Source organism: Dipodomys merriami, unplaced genomic scaffold (assembly GCF_024711535.1).
Source record: "Dipodomys merriami isolate MVZ:Mamm:240054 unplaced genomic scaffold, mDipMer1.0.p SCAF_1, whole genome shotgun sequence".
Classification (NCBI taxonomy): domain Eukaryota; kingdom Metazoa; phylum Chordata; class Mammalia; order Rodentia; family Heteromyidae; genus Dipodomys; species Dipodomys merriami.
In genome coordinates, this window is record NW_027202270.1 from 130,430,646 (window position 1) to 130,444,941 (window position 14,296).

General features: G+C 46.3%; 1 long non-coding RNA gene across 1 annotated transcript in view; it reads right to left on the reverse strand.

Moving 5' to 3' along the window:
• The window catches only part of LOC138832820 (uncharacterized), a 99,348-nt gene extending 85,296 nt beyond the window's left edge, over positions 1-14,052 (reverse strand). The window contains exon 1 of the long non-coding RNA XR_011373698.1: positions 13,736-14,052. This is a non-coding gene — a long non-coding RNA (uncharacterized lncRNA). The remainder of the gene's footprint in view (positions 1-13,735) is intronic.
• Positions 14,053-14,296: the final 244 nt, after the last annotated feature.

Below are 14,296 nucleotides of genomic sequence, written 5' to 3' on the forward strand. Positions count from 1 at the left end.
AGGTCTAAGTTCTAAGGCAAGAAAGTCAGATAGCTGAAGAAGGCAGAGAAATTGTGGTTGGCAAAGTAGGAGAAAGAATCACAGTACCTTTGTGTGTGTGTGTGTGTGTGTGTGTGTGAGAGAGAGAGAGAGAGAGAGAGAGAGAGAGAAAGAGAGAGAGAGAGAGAGAGAGACAGAGAGAGAGAGAGAGAGAGAGTGTGTGTACTGAGACTTGAACTCAGGGCCTCAAGTTTTTTTGCTCAAGAATAGTACTCTACCATTTGAGCCAGGCCTCCGCTGCTGGCTTTTTGCTGGTTAATTAGAGGTAAGAGTCTCTCAGATGTATGTGCCCAGCTGGCTTGAAACCACGATCCTCAGATCTCAGGCTTCTGAGTAGCTAGGATTATAGATGGGACTCACCAAGCAGCGTCTGGCAAAAATCACATCATTTGATGTCTAGAGTGGAGTTCTAGAAAGAAGCTGTATACACTGGTCACACTTCTGCTTTTAAGGAAGTGAAAACCAATCCAAACTCACACAAACAAAGTCAATTTGTTGGCCCAGGAATCAAACACGGTGGAATGTGGTGGTAGTAGCTGAAGTGACCTCTGTCATTCCGTGGCCTTCCACGGTTCAAATCCCTCCCTCTGAGAGCACCCAGAGTTCCTTCCAAGACCTTTTCTCTGACAGGGTCAGGTGGCGCCAGCCTTCACTCAGAAGCAGGTTGGTGCCCCCATTGGGCCAAATCTATAAACTAGTGCCAAGACAAACCAAAGAAGCACAGATGGGCGCAGCTCTCGCCCCTCAGGTTCTGCCTGAGTGAACTGTCTATCTGGAGACCATTGTGTCTCTCCCACTTCTTGAGCCTTGAAGTAGCCAAGATGCCCACTAGTCTCCAGACTCTTCAGACTCCCGCCAGGTCTCTGCAAGCCATCTCATCTGCTTCACATCCATTCTCCAGGGCTGGAAAAAACTAGGCTGCCTGCAACCAAGACATCCCAAGCAAGAGCCAGCCTGAGAGACAGCCTCCCACCCAGACTTCTAAACACTTTGGTTTTCCCCCATCACTGGATTTCCTCACCAGTCAGGACCAGGCCTCAGCAGCCCGAGGACCAGAGTGAAAACCTCGAGTTAAGACTTTCATGGTCACGCAGGCTGTAACGTGAAGTTCTGTAAAAGACAGCAGCCCTCAGTCCTTAACTGGGCAAAGTGGAGGGGAGGTGCCCTTCCTAAAGGTGAGGAGAGAACTGTGCCTTTGAAATCCGACATCATGCCAGGCCCAGGCAGATTCTGTGATGCTGGCCTGCCCCCAACACTTCCAGAGCCCCAAAAGAAGCCTACACAACCGGGAGCCTTTGGAGGCCGAAGTGGAGGCAGTTTGGCAATTTAGATCTGTGTTAATCAGTAGTTACTGGGGTGAAGGCCAACTTGCCAAGAGCGGAGGGTGGCGTGGGCACTGGGGAGGGAGGGCGGGAGAGCAGATGACAGTGTGGGGGAGCCTGGTGCCTGTTGCAGCACCTGCCCACCTCTCACCCATGGGTGTCAGAGGGTATGCGGCCCGGAGCGTGGGGTAGTACATGTCAGCACTCAATAGCTGAAGGCAGGAGTGGGAAGCTGGCCAGCTCACCCCTACCTTCTCCTAACCAGCAGTGAGCAAATCTCCACCACTTGCACCCAAGCATCATGGCCCTTCAGACTCATCCCCTCTGCTCCATGGAGGTTCTCCCTCTTTTCTCCCTCTCTTCATCTATCCTATTTGACGACATGCCTCCCTCGAATGTCCATGGGAGCATTATTATTTTCACATTAGCCAAAGGGTTGAAGCAACTCAAGTGTTCTGCAACCAATGAATAAATAATCAAAATATGGTAGATCCATTCAATGAAATAGTACTTAGCCATACAAAAGGAATGAAGTATCGATATATGATACAGCGTGGGTATCTCCAAGGGTACACATTGCTTGTTGGTTTCAAGGATAGTTCCAGTATTTCTAAGATATATATCTATCTCCAACATATCTTAATTATGAAGATATTAATCTGTGTTTTCTTGGTAACCAGAGAATCAAATAACCAGTATTTTAACAGCAGGGTGGACTAAATTGCAGCGTTGCTCACAAATTCTGTATTTACTGTTCATTTATATTTCTTCAGTGATGCCTAAGACTAATTTTTTATATAACTGTATATATTTCTAATGGAAAAGAGGTGTTTTGAGGTAGCCTGAGGACTATTTGACCTAAATGACATTGCTATCTCTTTCCCAGTGAAAATGATTCTAATCTTAATGAACTTAATATTAATGGTGCTAACATTTTACAGTAAAATAACTCACTAAGACAGAGGGGAACAAATTCTCAGAAGTTACCCACAGGCCTGACACTGCACTCAGATCCATAGCCTACCACGGATAAATGGTTTCTAAAAAGGAAGTTTATACTCAAAAATTAAAATTCGGGCTAGGAAGTTGGCTCAGTGGTAGAGTGCATGCCTCACATGCATAAGGCCCTGGGTTCGATTCCTCAGCACCACATAAGCAGAAAAAGCTGGACATGACAGTGTGGCTCAAGGGGTAGAGTGCTAGCCTTGAGCTGAAGAGTTGGGGGACAGTACCCAGGCCCAGAGTTCGGGCCCCACAACCAATTTAAAAAAATTAAAATTCCCCAGTGACAAGGAGCTAGCAGTTATAGCTACTTCATTTATTTGAATTTTTGAAAAATAGAATAAATTATAAAATACAAAACAATGCTTATAATTTTTCCTCTGAATCTTTCCTTATGTTTTAGACCATTAATCTACTCTGGCCTGGTTTAACTTAGCCATCTTGGCTCACGGCTGGTGCTCTACCATTTCAGTCAGCTTGCTTGTTTGTTTGGGTGGTTTTTGGTTTTTTTTTGGTCCCAGTACTAGTGCTTGAACTCAGGGCCTTGCACTCTCCCTTAGCTTTTTCACTCAAGAATGGTGTTCTACCACTTGAACCATAGTTCTACTTCTAGCTTTCTGGTGGTTAGTTAGAGATAAGAGTCTCCCAGACTTTCCTGCCTGGACTGGTTTCAAACTGGCAATCCTTAGGAAGTGGCGCTGTGGCTCAAGTGGTACAGCGCTCGCCTTGAGCTGAAGAGCACAGTGACAGCACCCAAGTCCAGAGTTCAAGCCCCATGACCAACCAAAAATAAATAAATAAATTTAAAAAAAAACAAAAAACTTGCAATCCTTAGATCCCATCCTCCCAAGTAGCTAGGAATATAGCACGAGCCAATGGAGCCTAGCTTCAGCCTGGCTTTTGGCTACTTATTTTGGAGATGGAATCTCATAGATTTTTGTGCCCGGGCTGGCTTCAAACTGCAATCCTTCAAGTCTCATACTCCTAAGAAGGTAGAATGACAGTCATGAGCCACTAATGTCCAGCCTAGAAACAGGTTTTCATAACATGGTATACCAACTTAAACAGTGTTCCTCCCAAATTCTTATTTACATGGAACCTGTGAATGACCTTATTTGGCAATAGGGTCTTTGCAGTAATGGAGTTGAGATGAGGTCATACTGAATTAGAGAGGGCCCTTATAATGCCACACCTAATGAAGACTGGCATCCTTATAAGGAGAGAGAAAAAGAAGATTGATGGGAGACAGACAGTGAGGAGGCTATGTGATGTCTGAAGCAGGGCCTGGAGGAACAGAGCTACAGGACAAGGACTGCTGGAAGCTCACAGAGCTAGAGAGGCAGGAGAAGACTCCGTAAGGCCTTTAGGGAGCATGGCCTGGTTCACACCACTATTTCGTACTCCTGTCCTCCAGAACTTAGAGAAAATGAGTTCCTGTTGTTCTAAGCCCCCTGTTGTGGGCACATGGTTAAGGTACCTCTAGACAATTAATGCACAGAGTTGTCAAAAGTAAGTTGAGGCATCGGGAACATTTAGAAGGACATCTCCTCTCATCCTCTTGCTGCCTGGGTTTAAGAAGGTACTCATAAATGACTTCCAGGCTGCCTTTGGGTCTTACCAGGCCTCTCCTGTGCGGCTGTGTGAGAACCAACCCCATCCTTCCAGATATATAATCCACACATGAAGAAAGAGAGACAAAGAAACCTCAAGGATGTCTCCATCCCTTGGAGGAGTGCAGACAGGACTATGTCTTTATTCTGGGCCTTTAGGAGCCTTGCTCAGCTCCAGCCTGATATCTTCCCATGAAGAAGATCCTTCCAGATGAGTAACTCATTAGCATCCTTGCAGTCTGCACTGGGTAGCATCATGAATCACCCAGAAGCAAAACACTTATATCTAATGACAAAGAGGGAAGATGTGGACAGCTGATTTCACTGTCTTGTTTTCCTTTTCCTTCTTAGACGCAGTGTATTCATATTCACTTGTTGCATGGCAACTCCTCTGCACAACTAAAGATAATAAAAATATTTTTTAATGGCCGCCTTGCCAAGTGGTGGTAACTCATGTATGTAATCCTAGCTACTCAGGAGGCTGAGATCTGAGGATCTGAAAGTTTGAAGCCAGCTGGGGCAAGAAAGTCCATAAGACACTTATCACCAACTAATCAACAAAAGGTCAGAAATAGAGCCATGACACAAGTGGTAGATGTAGACTCGAGGGGAAAAGCAGAGTAAGAGTGTGAGGCAGGCCCTGAGTTCAAGCCCCAGTACCAGCACACACAGGACAAAATGAAAACACAACCTTCTTTCTTCTTGGGGAATGGGGAAGGCTTCTATTCTGGGGCTACATTCAAGGTCAGGATCAAGTTCAAGATCTAGAAGAAGTAGAGAATTTTCCAGACACATAAACTAACAAAATAAAAGAGAATATGTACAACTTAAACAGATCAACAAGAAATGAGATAAAAGCAGTAACAAAAGGTCTTCTCTCTCACAACAAAGAAAACCTCAAGACCAAATAGATTCAATGATGAATTTTACCAACCTTTAAAGAATTAACATCAATACTCCTCAAACTATTCTATAAAACAGAAGGAGAAGGGATTCTTACAAACTCATTCTACAACAGAGAGGGAAAGGAAGGAAAGAAGGAAAGAAGGATGGAAAGAAGGAAAGAAGGAAGGAGGGAAGGAAGAAAGGAAAGAAGGAAAGAAGGAAGGAAGGAAGGAGAAGAGGGAGGAAATAAGGAAATATAGGCCAATATTCTTGACAAATATAGACAAACATTTTCAATAAATACTTTTTTAATTGGTCTAGGGCTTTGGTGGCATATGCCTGTACTCCTTACTCCTTAGATGACAAAGATTAGGAGAATTACAGTTCAAGGCCAACTAGGCAAAACATTCATGCTAGCTTTGGCAGGAAGAATAAACAGGAAGATCATAATTCAGTCTGGCACAAAAATTGAGAGCCTATCTCAAAAACAATCAGAGCAAAAGGGCTAAAGGTGTGGCTCAAGCAGTAGAATGCCTTGCCTAGAAAACATAAAGCCTTGAGTTCAAACTTCAGTACTGCCACAAAGAGACATTTGTAAACAGAACACAACATACTGAGAACATCACTTACCATGATGATGAAATTTGCCAGGATGGTTCAACACACTCAAACCAATAAATGTAATACAATTTGCAAGGATGGTTCCACACACTCAAACCAACCAATGTAATACAACATATAAACAATATTCAGGATAAAAATCACATGATCATTCAGTAGATGCGGAAAGAAACCCTTGATAAAACACAACATCCTCCTCATGATAGAAGCCCTGAAAAAGCTAGGATTAGAAAGTTCATACCTCAATATAATAAAGAGCACATACTACAGACCCATAGCCAACATGATACTAAGCCTTAGTAATAACTCAACAAAGTAATATCAGCAAAGTGCAAGGACCCCAACAATAAAGACATTTATTTCTCTCCCACAAATCAGTCCAAAATGAATAGATGAGTTCTGCTTCATAAATTCATATAGAAACCCAGGCTTGCAGGTAGCACCACCATCTTCAAGCCTTTGTTATCTTCCTGCAGGATCAAAGGTGGCCATTAACTACTAAGCCAGTGTGAAGAAGCAAGAGGTTCAAGGGAGGAGCACTGAGTAACTATATGTTCTGATCCATGGCTGGAAGGGACACCTACAGTTTCCTTTCATTCAATTGACTGGGTCTTGTTCCCCTGGCCATCTCTCTCTGTAGACAGCCTGGGAATTGTAACCCTGCCGTTTGGTTAGATGGAAGGGGCTTTAGTGGCAGCTGGTAGTCTCTTCCACATTTGGTCTCTTCTGCTGCCCAGAACGTTTCTGGATCCTTCTCTTTCCCATCTTCAGAACTCTGGCCAAGTTCCTTGCACTGAGAAAAGGTATCTTGTGCTTCAAAGGCAAGCCAAGCCCTTGCCAATGCTGGCAGCAGCCTTCTGTGCTGTAACTTGTAGGACAACATTCCGCTGGAAGAGCAGTAGCTTTTGAAACCACGTGGCAAGCACTTGCTTGTTGTTCACAAGGATCACAGGTTCCCTGGGGAGGGAACATGGCATTTCCCCCCTCAGTGTTGAGTCTGAGACAGGAAACTGAGAGGACACAGGCCAACCTGACCCACCTGCTAAGGCAAGCGGCAGTCTAGAGATGAGGCTCCTTTCTCAGAGTTGTGACACAGCTTAGGCAATGTCAGCCCTGAGAAGAGCCAATTCTAAAATGTGATCAAACATACTGCTAGATCAGAAGGTATAGAAGGGCTCCTGGGGTGGGGAGGAGAGGAGGGAGACAGCAGCAATTCCTGAGGCTCTCAGAGGGAGAAGGCGAATGTCACAAAAAGTGGGTGGGGTTTTAGTGGTACATGGGACACAGAGAATGAGACTCATGAAATGATGGACACTGGGTGACCATGGTTTGTCCACGTAGGTTTACCTTCTGTAACAAGTGCACCACTCTGAGGTGGGTATTGGTTAATGGGGTCCGCTATGTATACATGGGGAACAAGGCTTATGGGAAAACCCTGTAAAAGTAGAACTCCTTTAAAAACAGATAAAAAGAACTGGCGTCCTTCATCTACTTCAGAGACAAGAGATCAGAGACTTTCCCAGGACACTCTCATCGACTGTCTTCCCTTTGGGTCTAGAAGGCCTGAGGAACAGGAAGCGCCCCAAGGCTTCAGTCTGTCTTCTGAGCCCTCTCATGCCATTATCCTGGTAGGGCCAGGAAGAGACTCAGTTCTGGCTCCAGAGAGATCTGATCTTTGAGAGACTTATGGACGGAGGCTCACAACCAAGGCCACGAGAGTGGGTGGTCCCGGTCATCGAGCTAACTCATCGAGCAAACTGAGGCACACCAGGGCAGCACCGGAGGGCGGGAGGCTGGCATTGGCACGTGCACTGGTTTTTCCTATGCCTGTATTTCCTTCTGATTGCTTTGGATGGATTTATTGACTCATTCTTTTATTCACTCAACATAATTTTATTGAATTCCCCTCAAGGGCAGGTCTAACTTTGGGAGGGTCTTGATGCTCATTTGGAAACCCTCTTGTCAGAAAAATCACAAATGCAAAACGGGGTACACAAGTTAAGTCTTTCTGTAGAATGAGAGGGGGAAAAAAAGTCATGACATTGTACTGGTGCCTTGAACATTTGAGCGCTTTCAGTCTGCAATCCTTGGAAGCAACTGTCTTTGTATAGAAACGTGGTGTTCCTGGCAAGCGTTCCTCCTAGAACAAACCATAACTCCCAGGTGCCTGCATTTCACTAATGTTCCACCAAGTTCCACCTCTGCCCTGGCAACAGGGAGGAGCAAACACAGCAAGCCTGTCCTCTTGGCAGCAAATAGTACCAAATGATCACACTGACAACTTAACAACTATTAGTTGCACAAGGAGAGGGATATGGAATGGTCTCCAAAATTGTTTGACAAAGGGTGTGTGTGTGTGTGTGTGTGTGTGTGTGTGTGTGTGTGTATAAAGGGGCAGGGGCCAGGTGTGTGTGTGTGTGTGTGTGTGTGTGTGTGTGTGTGTGTGTGTGTGTGTGTGTACAATGTTTTGGGCAGAGAAGTGGCTCATGTCCTAAATCCTTGACATGTTCCTCAGTTCTGGGGTGACCTCCCCTTGTCCCCTTCTTCCTGCCCCACTGCCCGGTTCAGAGGCATTGCTCCTATGCTCAGTGCTCTAGAATGACCCTCATATGGTGACATCTGGGAATCTACCCATCTCCCCACCCCTGTTTAACAAACTGCAGGTCCAGCTTGGCTCTCTTTCCAGCCGCTGCCTCAGCTGCTCCCAACTGGCCGGCTGCTACAATGCGTGAGGCAGGCAGCAGCTGGCACCACACAGAGCCAGAATGGAGCCACGTGGTTCAGCTGCGGCCACCCCAGAGTTACTGGCTGCCGGCCACCTCCAACTCTCTCTTGCTATTGTCTCCACACTCAGACCTGGACAGACCAGGACAGTCCTGAAGTGATGCGATGAGGTGAGGACTTTGGGGGGCTGGGGGCGGGGTGGGGAGGGACAGGGGCCACCACAAGACTATTCCAAGCATCCATCACAACCGCTTCTTTGAGACGCAGGCCTCATTCCTATGTAATCTGGAAAGAGAGAGAAGCATTGGTGAGGAGCTCCGTGCCTGGCACGTGGCAGACTCCCTGGCAGATGCTTGTGGAAGGAGGTCATTAATGCACGACAGAGCACAGATCCTGCTCCGTTCTTCCCGGGGGGGGGGGGGGGGTGAAAAGGGCCTTGAAGATGTGTTAAGGGGTGCTTGGGATTCCTCTAATGCTTGGCATCCCAGCTTTGGGCTGCAGGAGTGGTGCCAGACAGCTCGGGGTGGGTGGGTGGGTAGAGAAGCTGTCACACTGTGAGGCTGCAAAGCACGAGGCCCTTGGCCCCTTCCTCATTGCCCCTGAAGCCCAGCCTTTTGGCCCCTGCTGAGCTCAGGCCCTGCCAGGAAGGGGAGGGAGGTGAACTATTCCATGGACTCCTATGGAAAGAAGCACCTGCAGCAGCTGCTTCCACTAGACCATCTGGTGGACTCGTTTTCTCTTGAAAACTAGTCATGGCCCACACCGGTAATCCTAGCTAGTTAGGAAGTGAAGATCTGAGGATTATAGCTTGAAGCTAGCCTGGTCAGGAAAGTTTGGGAGACATTTATCTCCAATTAACTAGCAAAAAGCCAGAAGTGAAGTTGTGGCTCAAATGTTGAGCAAAAAAGCTCAGGGACAGCATCCAGTCACTGAGTTCAAGCTCCAGTTCCAGCACAAATAGAAAGAGAAAGAGGAGGGGGGAGGAAGAGGAAGAGGAAGAAGAAGAGGAAGAGGAAGGCAGGAAGGAAGGAAGGAAGGAAGAGAAGGAAGGGAGGGAAGGAAGGAAGGAAGGAAGGAAGGAGAGCAGAGAGGAGAAGAGAAGGAAAGATCCTGAGAACCTTCCTCCCCCCACCCCCACCCCTCCCAGTCCTTGGCATACTGGACCTGATGTGTTATTCTCACACAGCTGCCAGACTAGGGCTCTGGGTTCCTCACATCTGCCTGGGGAGGAGTCACAGCTCTCACTTCCAGACCCTCTGCTAGGGCTCCAAACTCTCCCAAAATCCATGGCCAAAGCGGGACTGGGCTTGGGTAGTTGAGGAAGCCACTCTCTAGTCAGGGGAGGGCAGCAAGGCCTAACAAAGCCCTCTCCCAATGGAAACATCACAAGCAAAGAAAAGTACCAGAAGGAAGCGGGGTGGATCCTAGGAAAGTGCCCTGGCTGGAAGAGAGGAGGAGAAGGGCAAAGGAGTAAAGATGAAGGTGCTGTTAAATAATTCACCACAGGGTATCTGGCTGCCCACCGTGGATGACCATCTGAGACCCAAAGCCTACCTACAGGCTTGCGATTTTCCCACTGTCCCTGGCTGGCTCTGCCTCTCATTTCTCAGGCATCCTATCTGTCTTCATCATGGGTTGAGGGCTGGCAGTATGCAGAAGTTAGTGCCTCCTCCACCTCCATTAGAGGCTGAAGACGGCCTGTCCAGGAGGGAGAGGGATTCTGGCTGGCAGGCATGAATGCTGTTGGCAGAGCTGGCCTGTTCTCTTGCTGCATGGTAGTTGGGGACCTGGCAGGAACTCTCAGCGAATGCTCCTGAATCAGCTCTGGGTGGGCTGCACACAAGGGAGAGTTGGCAAATTCCCACTTGATTTGGGTGTTCACGACACAGCATGTCCTGGGAGCTCCCGTGCACACTTTCTTTTGTAAAAGGAGACTATGGAGTAATAGTTGGGATACTCAGTTGAGGTACGAGGTTCAAAGCCAGCCTGGGCTGAAAAGTCCATGAAGACTCCATTTCTAATGACTCAGCAAAGAGCAGAAATGGAGGCATAACTCAAATGGTAGAGCCCCTGCCTAGCCAGCACAAGGCCCTAAGTTCAAGCCACAATACCACCAAAGAAATAGTCATTGCAATAACCATAGTTAATGTAGGCATTGTGTGGCCCCAGTCTCCCCTTTCTTCCTGCACCCTACTTCTTCCCTTAGGAAGAAGAAGGCACACAAATGATGCTTAGTAATAAAAGGAGCCACATGGCTTTGGGCAAATTACTTAACTTCATCAAGCCTTAGATTTCTCTGTAACACATGTACAAAATTTGACCTGAGCATAGGAATGGTGGAGGCAAGGGCAGAAGCAGAAATATAGGAGATGAGCCTAGAGTGTTGCAGAGTACCAAAAGTAAGAAAATACTTAAAAACAAAACAAAAATCCCCAAGAGACGTAGGGGAAAGAACTGAAAAGGTTGGAAGTGGCGCTGTGGCTCAAGTGGTAGAGTGCTCCCCTTGAGCTGAAGAGCTGAGGGACAGCACCCAGGCCCAGAGTTCAAACCCACGACCAGGAAAAAAGAAAAGAAAAGAAAAAAAAAGAACTGAAAAGGCTCTCCTCATGGAAAAAATCTGAATAACAAAATAAAGTAATACTATATTGGAAGTACAAAATAAATATCCCTGAGTGGAAATAAGCGATTATTCAAATAAATAATTAGGTAAGATGAGACAAATCTATTCATCAGAACTCCAAGGAAGTGGCACTGTGGCTCAAAGTGGTAGAGTGCTACCTTTGAGTGAAAAAGCTCAGGGACAATGACCAGGCCCTGAGTTTAAGCCCTGTGGCTAACCAAATAAAACAAACAAAAAAATTCCACAGTATTTTGCCAGGCATGGTGGTTTATGCCTGTAATTCTAGCACTCAGGATACTGAGACATGAGGATTGTGAGTTCCTGGGGTACCTAGCAAAGCCTGTCTCAAAAACAAAATTTTATATATATATATATATATATATATATATATATATATAATGAACATATATATAATGAATATATCTATCTATATGTATATATATATATACAATGAGTTGGTTCATTCTCTACCCTCAAGTAAGGGGAGCACAGCCCCCCCTTCTTAGTGTGGGCTGTATAGAGTGACTTCTTTCCTAAAAGTACAGTATGAGAAGATATGCTGTGTAGTGGAGAAACCTGACAAACCTTTCTTCAGCGAGATGGTCAAGGCTCCCATCAACAGTGTCAGGTTATAGTGATAAACAGCGTGCTATTGACTGGAAGCACTGAAAATGGCACTTTATCTCTGTGGTCTTCCTGTCCAGGATATACCAACCAAGTTTAATCACAAGGCAAGCACCAAATTACAATTAGGGAATCGTTACAAAACATCCAAACCAGCACTCCTCAAAACTGAGGAGGAAATCAAAACCAAGGTAAGTCTAACAACCAAGAGCAGCCTAAATGCAATGTGCTAGGTGGGACCCTGGGATGGCAGAAGTACATTTTTTACACAGAGGAAATCTGAAGAAAACTCAAACTTTGATGAGCAACAACACATCAGTATTGAATCGTCAGCTGTTAACAAATGAGCTACCCTAGATGAGATGTTATTGAGGGGAGGAAACTGGGTGTGTGGCATACAGGAACTCTGCAGTGTTTTTGTAATTTCTTTGTAGCCCTAAGAATGTTCTAGGCTGGTCACTGGTGGCTCATATCTGTAACCCTAACTACTCAAAAGGCTCAGATCTGAGGATCACAATTTGAAGCCAGCCTGGATAGGAAAGGTCCATGAGACTCTTATTTCCAGTTAACCAGGAGAAAGCTGGAAGTGGATCTGTGGCTCAAGTGGTAGGGAGCCAGCCTTGCATGAAAAGGCAAAGGGACCCAGGCCCTGGGTTCAATAGCATATGAGCACATGCACACACACGCACGCACACACACACACACACACACACACACACACACACACACACAACACTGTTCTAAAATTAAGCTTATTTTTCTACTGTAAAAAAGCTCACTTTATCTGCCTCACAATGTTGTGAAGATTCAAATGCATGGAAAGTACTTAGCAGAGTGCCTGGCAGGTGGTAGGCACACAATAAATGGCAACTCCGTTATTATTCGGGAGCAGAATACAGAATACACTGGAGAGTGTGCGTAGAAGAATGATGGCTCTAATTCCCAGTTCTGGCTGCAGCTCCTTATCCACAGCGCATAAGAACTGCCCCCTCCCAGAGGCCCACCACAGGAGGGTGGCCTTGTCTGTCTCTCTGTAAAACCCTGCAGGCCAGTGAGTGGCTGGAGGCAACAGTGCCAGCTGATACACAGATCACAGCCAAGATTAGCATATTAGAGCTTGCTGATCTACACAGAACCAATCAAAACAAAGGTATGAGCAGCCACGCCCCCGGGAATGGAGCAGCCCTACCAGAGCATTCTCAGCAGGAAGACACTGGCTCCCCTGCAGGGGTACCCACCACTGGAAAGAATGAAGTTGATCAGGCACTCTGGATCTTATATTCTAACTCCATCCCTTGTACCAGCTGCCTGTCACAAAGAGAGAGACCCCATTAAACAAGTGCCATGGTTAACATTAGGGCTGAGATCCTTAGCAGACCCGACTCAGCCCAGGAAGTGCAGTGCAGGTACCTGTGAACAATTTGATTGGTGTTGGAGACTTCTAATGCCTGGAGCAACAACACATCCAGCAGCAACAAATTTAGTTCTCACTGTGGTATTTTTGCCATCCTGGGATTGCAAATGATAGAAACCCCAAAGTCGGGACTAAGTGGAGGGAGGTGAAATTTATTACAAACACAGAAACTAGCCAGGTGTTAGTCGTTCACACGTATAATTCCAGCTTCTGGGAAGTAAAGATTGGAAGGAGGCCAGCCTCGGACCAAAAAAAAGTCCACCCCATCTCAACCACTATCTTGTTGCACCTGTCATCCCAGCAATGCAGGAAGCATACATAAGATTGCAGCCAGGGTAGTGTAGGGAAAAAAGCGACACCTTAATCTCAAAAAATAATCAGCAAGCCAGGTGCCAGTGGCTCATGCCTATAATCTTAATTACTCAAGAGGCTGAGACCTGAAGGATTGAAATTCAAAGCCAGGCCAGGCAGATAAGTCTGTGAGACTCCATCTCCAATTCACCAGCAAAATGCCGGATTAGAGGTGTGGTTCACGTGGTCCAGGGCTAGCCATGAGCAAAACAGCTCAGCGAGAGCGTAAAACTGAAGTAAAAAGGCTTGGGAAGTATGGCTGAAGTGGTGGAGCACCTGCTTAGCGGTATAAAGCTCTAAGTTCACGACTCACTTTGGAATGAAGAAATTCACTCATGCAGTTTGGCTTGGGGCTCAGGGCTGCCACAGGACCCAGGACTCCAGAGCCTAGGTCTTTATCTACTCTCCCTGCTTGCTGGCCTCCTCTCCCACTGCTTGCCAGGCAGAGAACCAGGGAACAGGCAATTCTCTGTGGTCATCAGCTTCACCAGCACCACCAGCAAAGGAAAAAAGGAGTACTCACCTCTCTCTTCTCATCAACTTCCAGTTTAAAAAAAAAATACTCTCCAGACAAGGAGAGTATTGGTCCATCTGGTTCCCATGTTCACCTCCAGGTCCCAGGTTCCAAGGAGGCGGAGTCATGGGAGATTTTGGAACAAGTAACAGAAGCCACCGTTGTTTAAATAGAGAGACATGGGCCTCAGGAAATTCTAAGTATGTATAGAATTGTGGTTTGAGTAACTGGCAGGGGAAAGTACAGAACTCCCATAGATCACAGTTAGCAGCTGACTAGAACAGCTTCAAACCTTAGGACTGTGGGGAGGAAGGGGAGAGGTCAGAATAGTTAAACATTTACAAATTTAAGGAAGAACCCTGACAGCTAAAGAGCTCCAGCTGGTGTCTGTGTCTGAAGGACACCATGAGGCTGCTTCAACACAAGTGAAAAACAGCAAAGCGGATTCAGCTGAGGTCACTGCTGTGGGTGGATAAGGAACGTAACCCCCACCATGGACTATTATGCACCAGTGAAAAGGAAAAGATTATGATACATGCTATCTTAATATATATGTCAGCATATTAACAA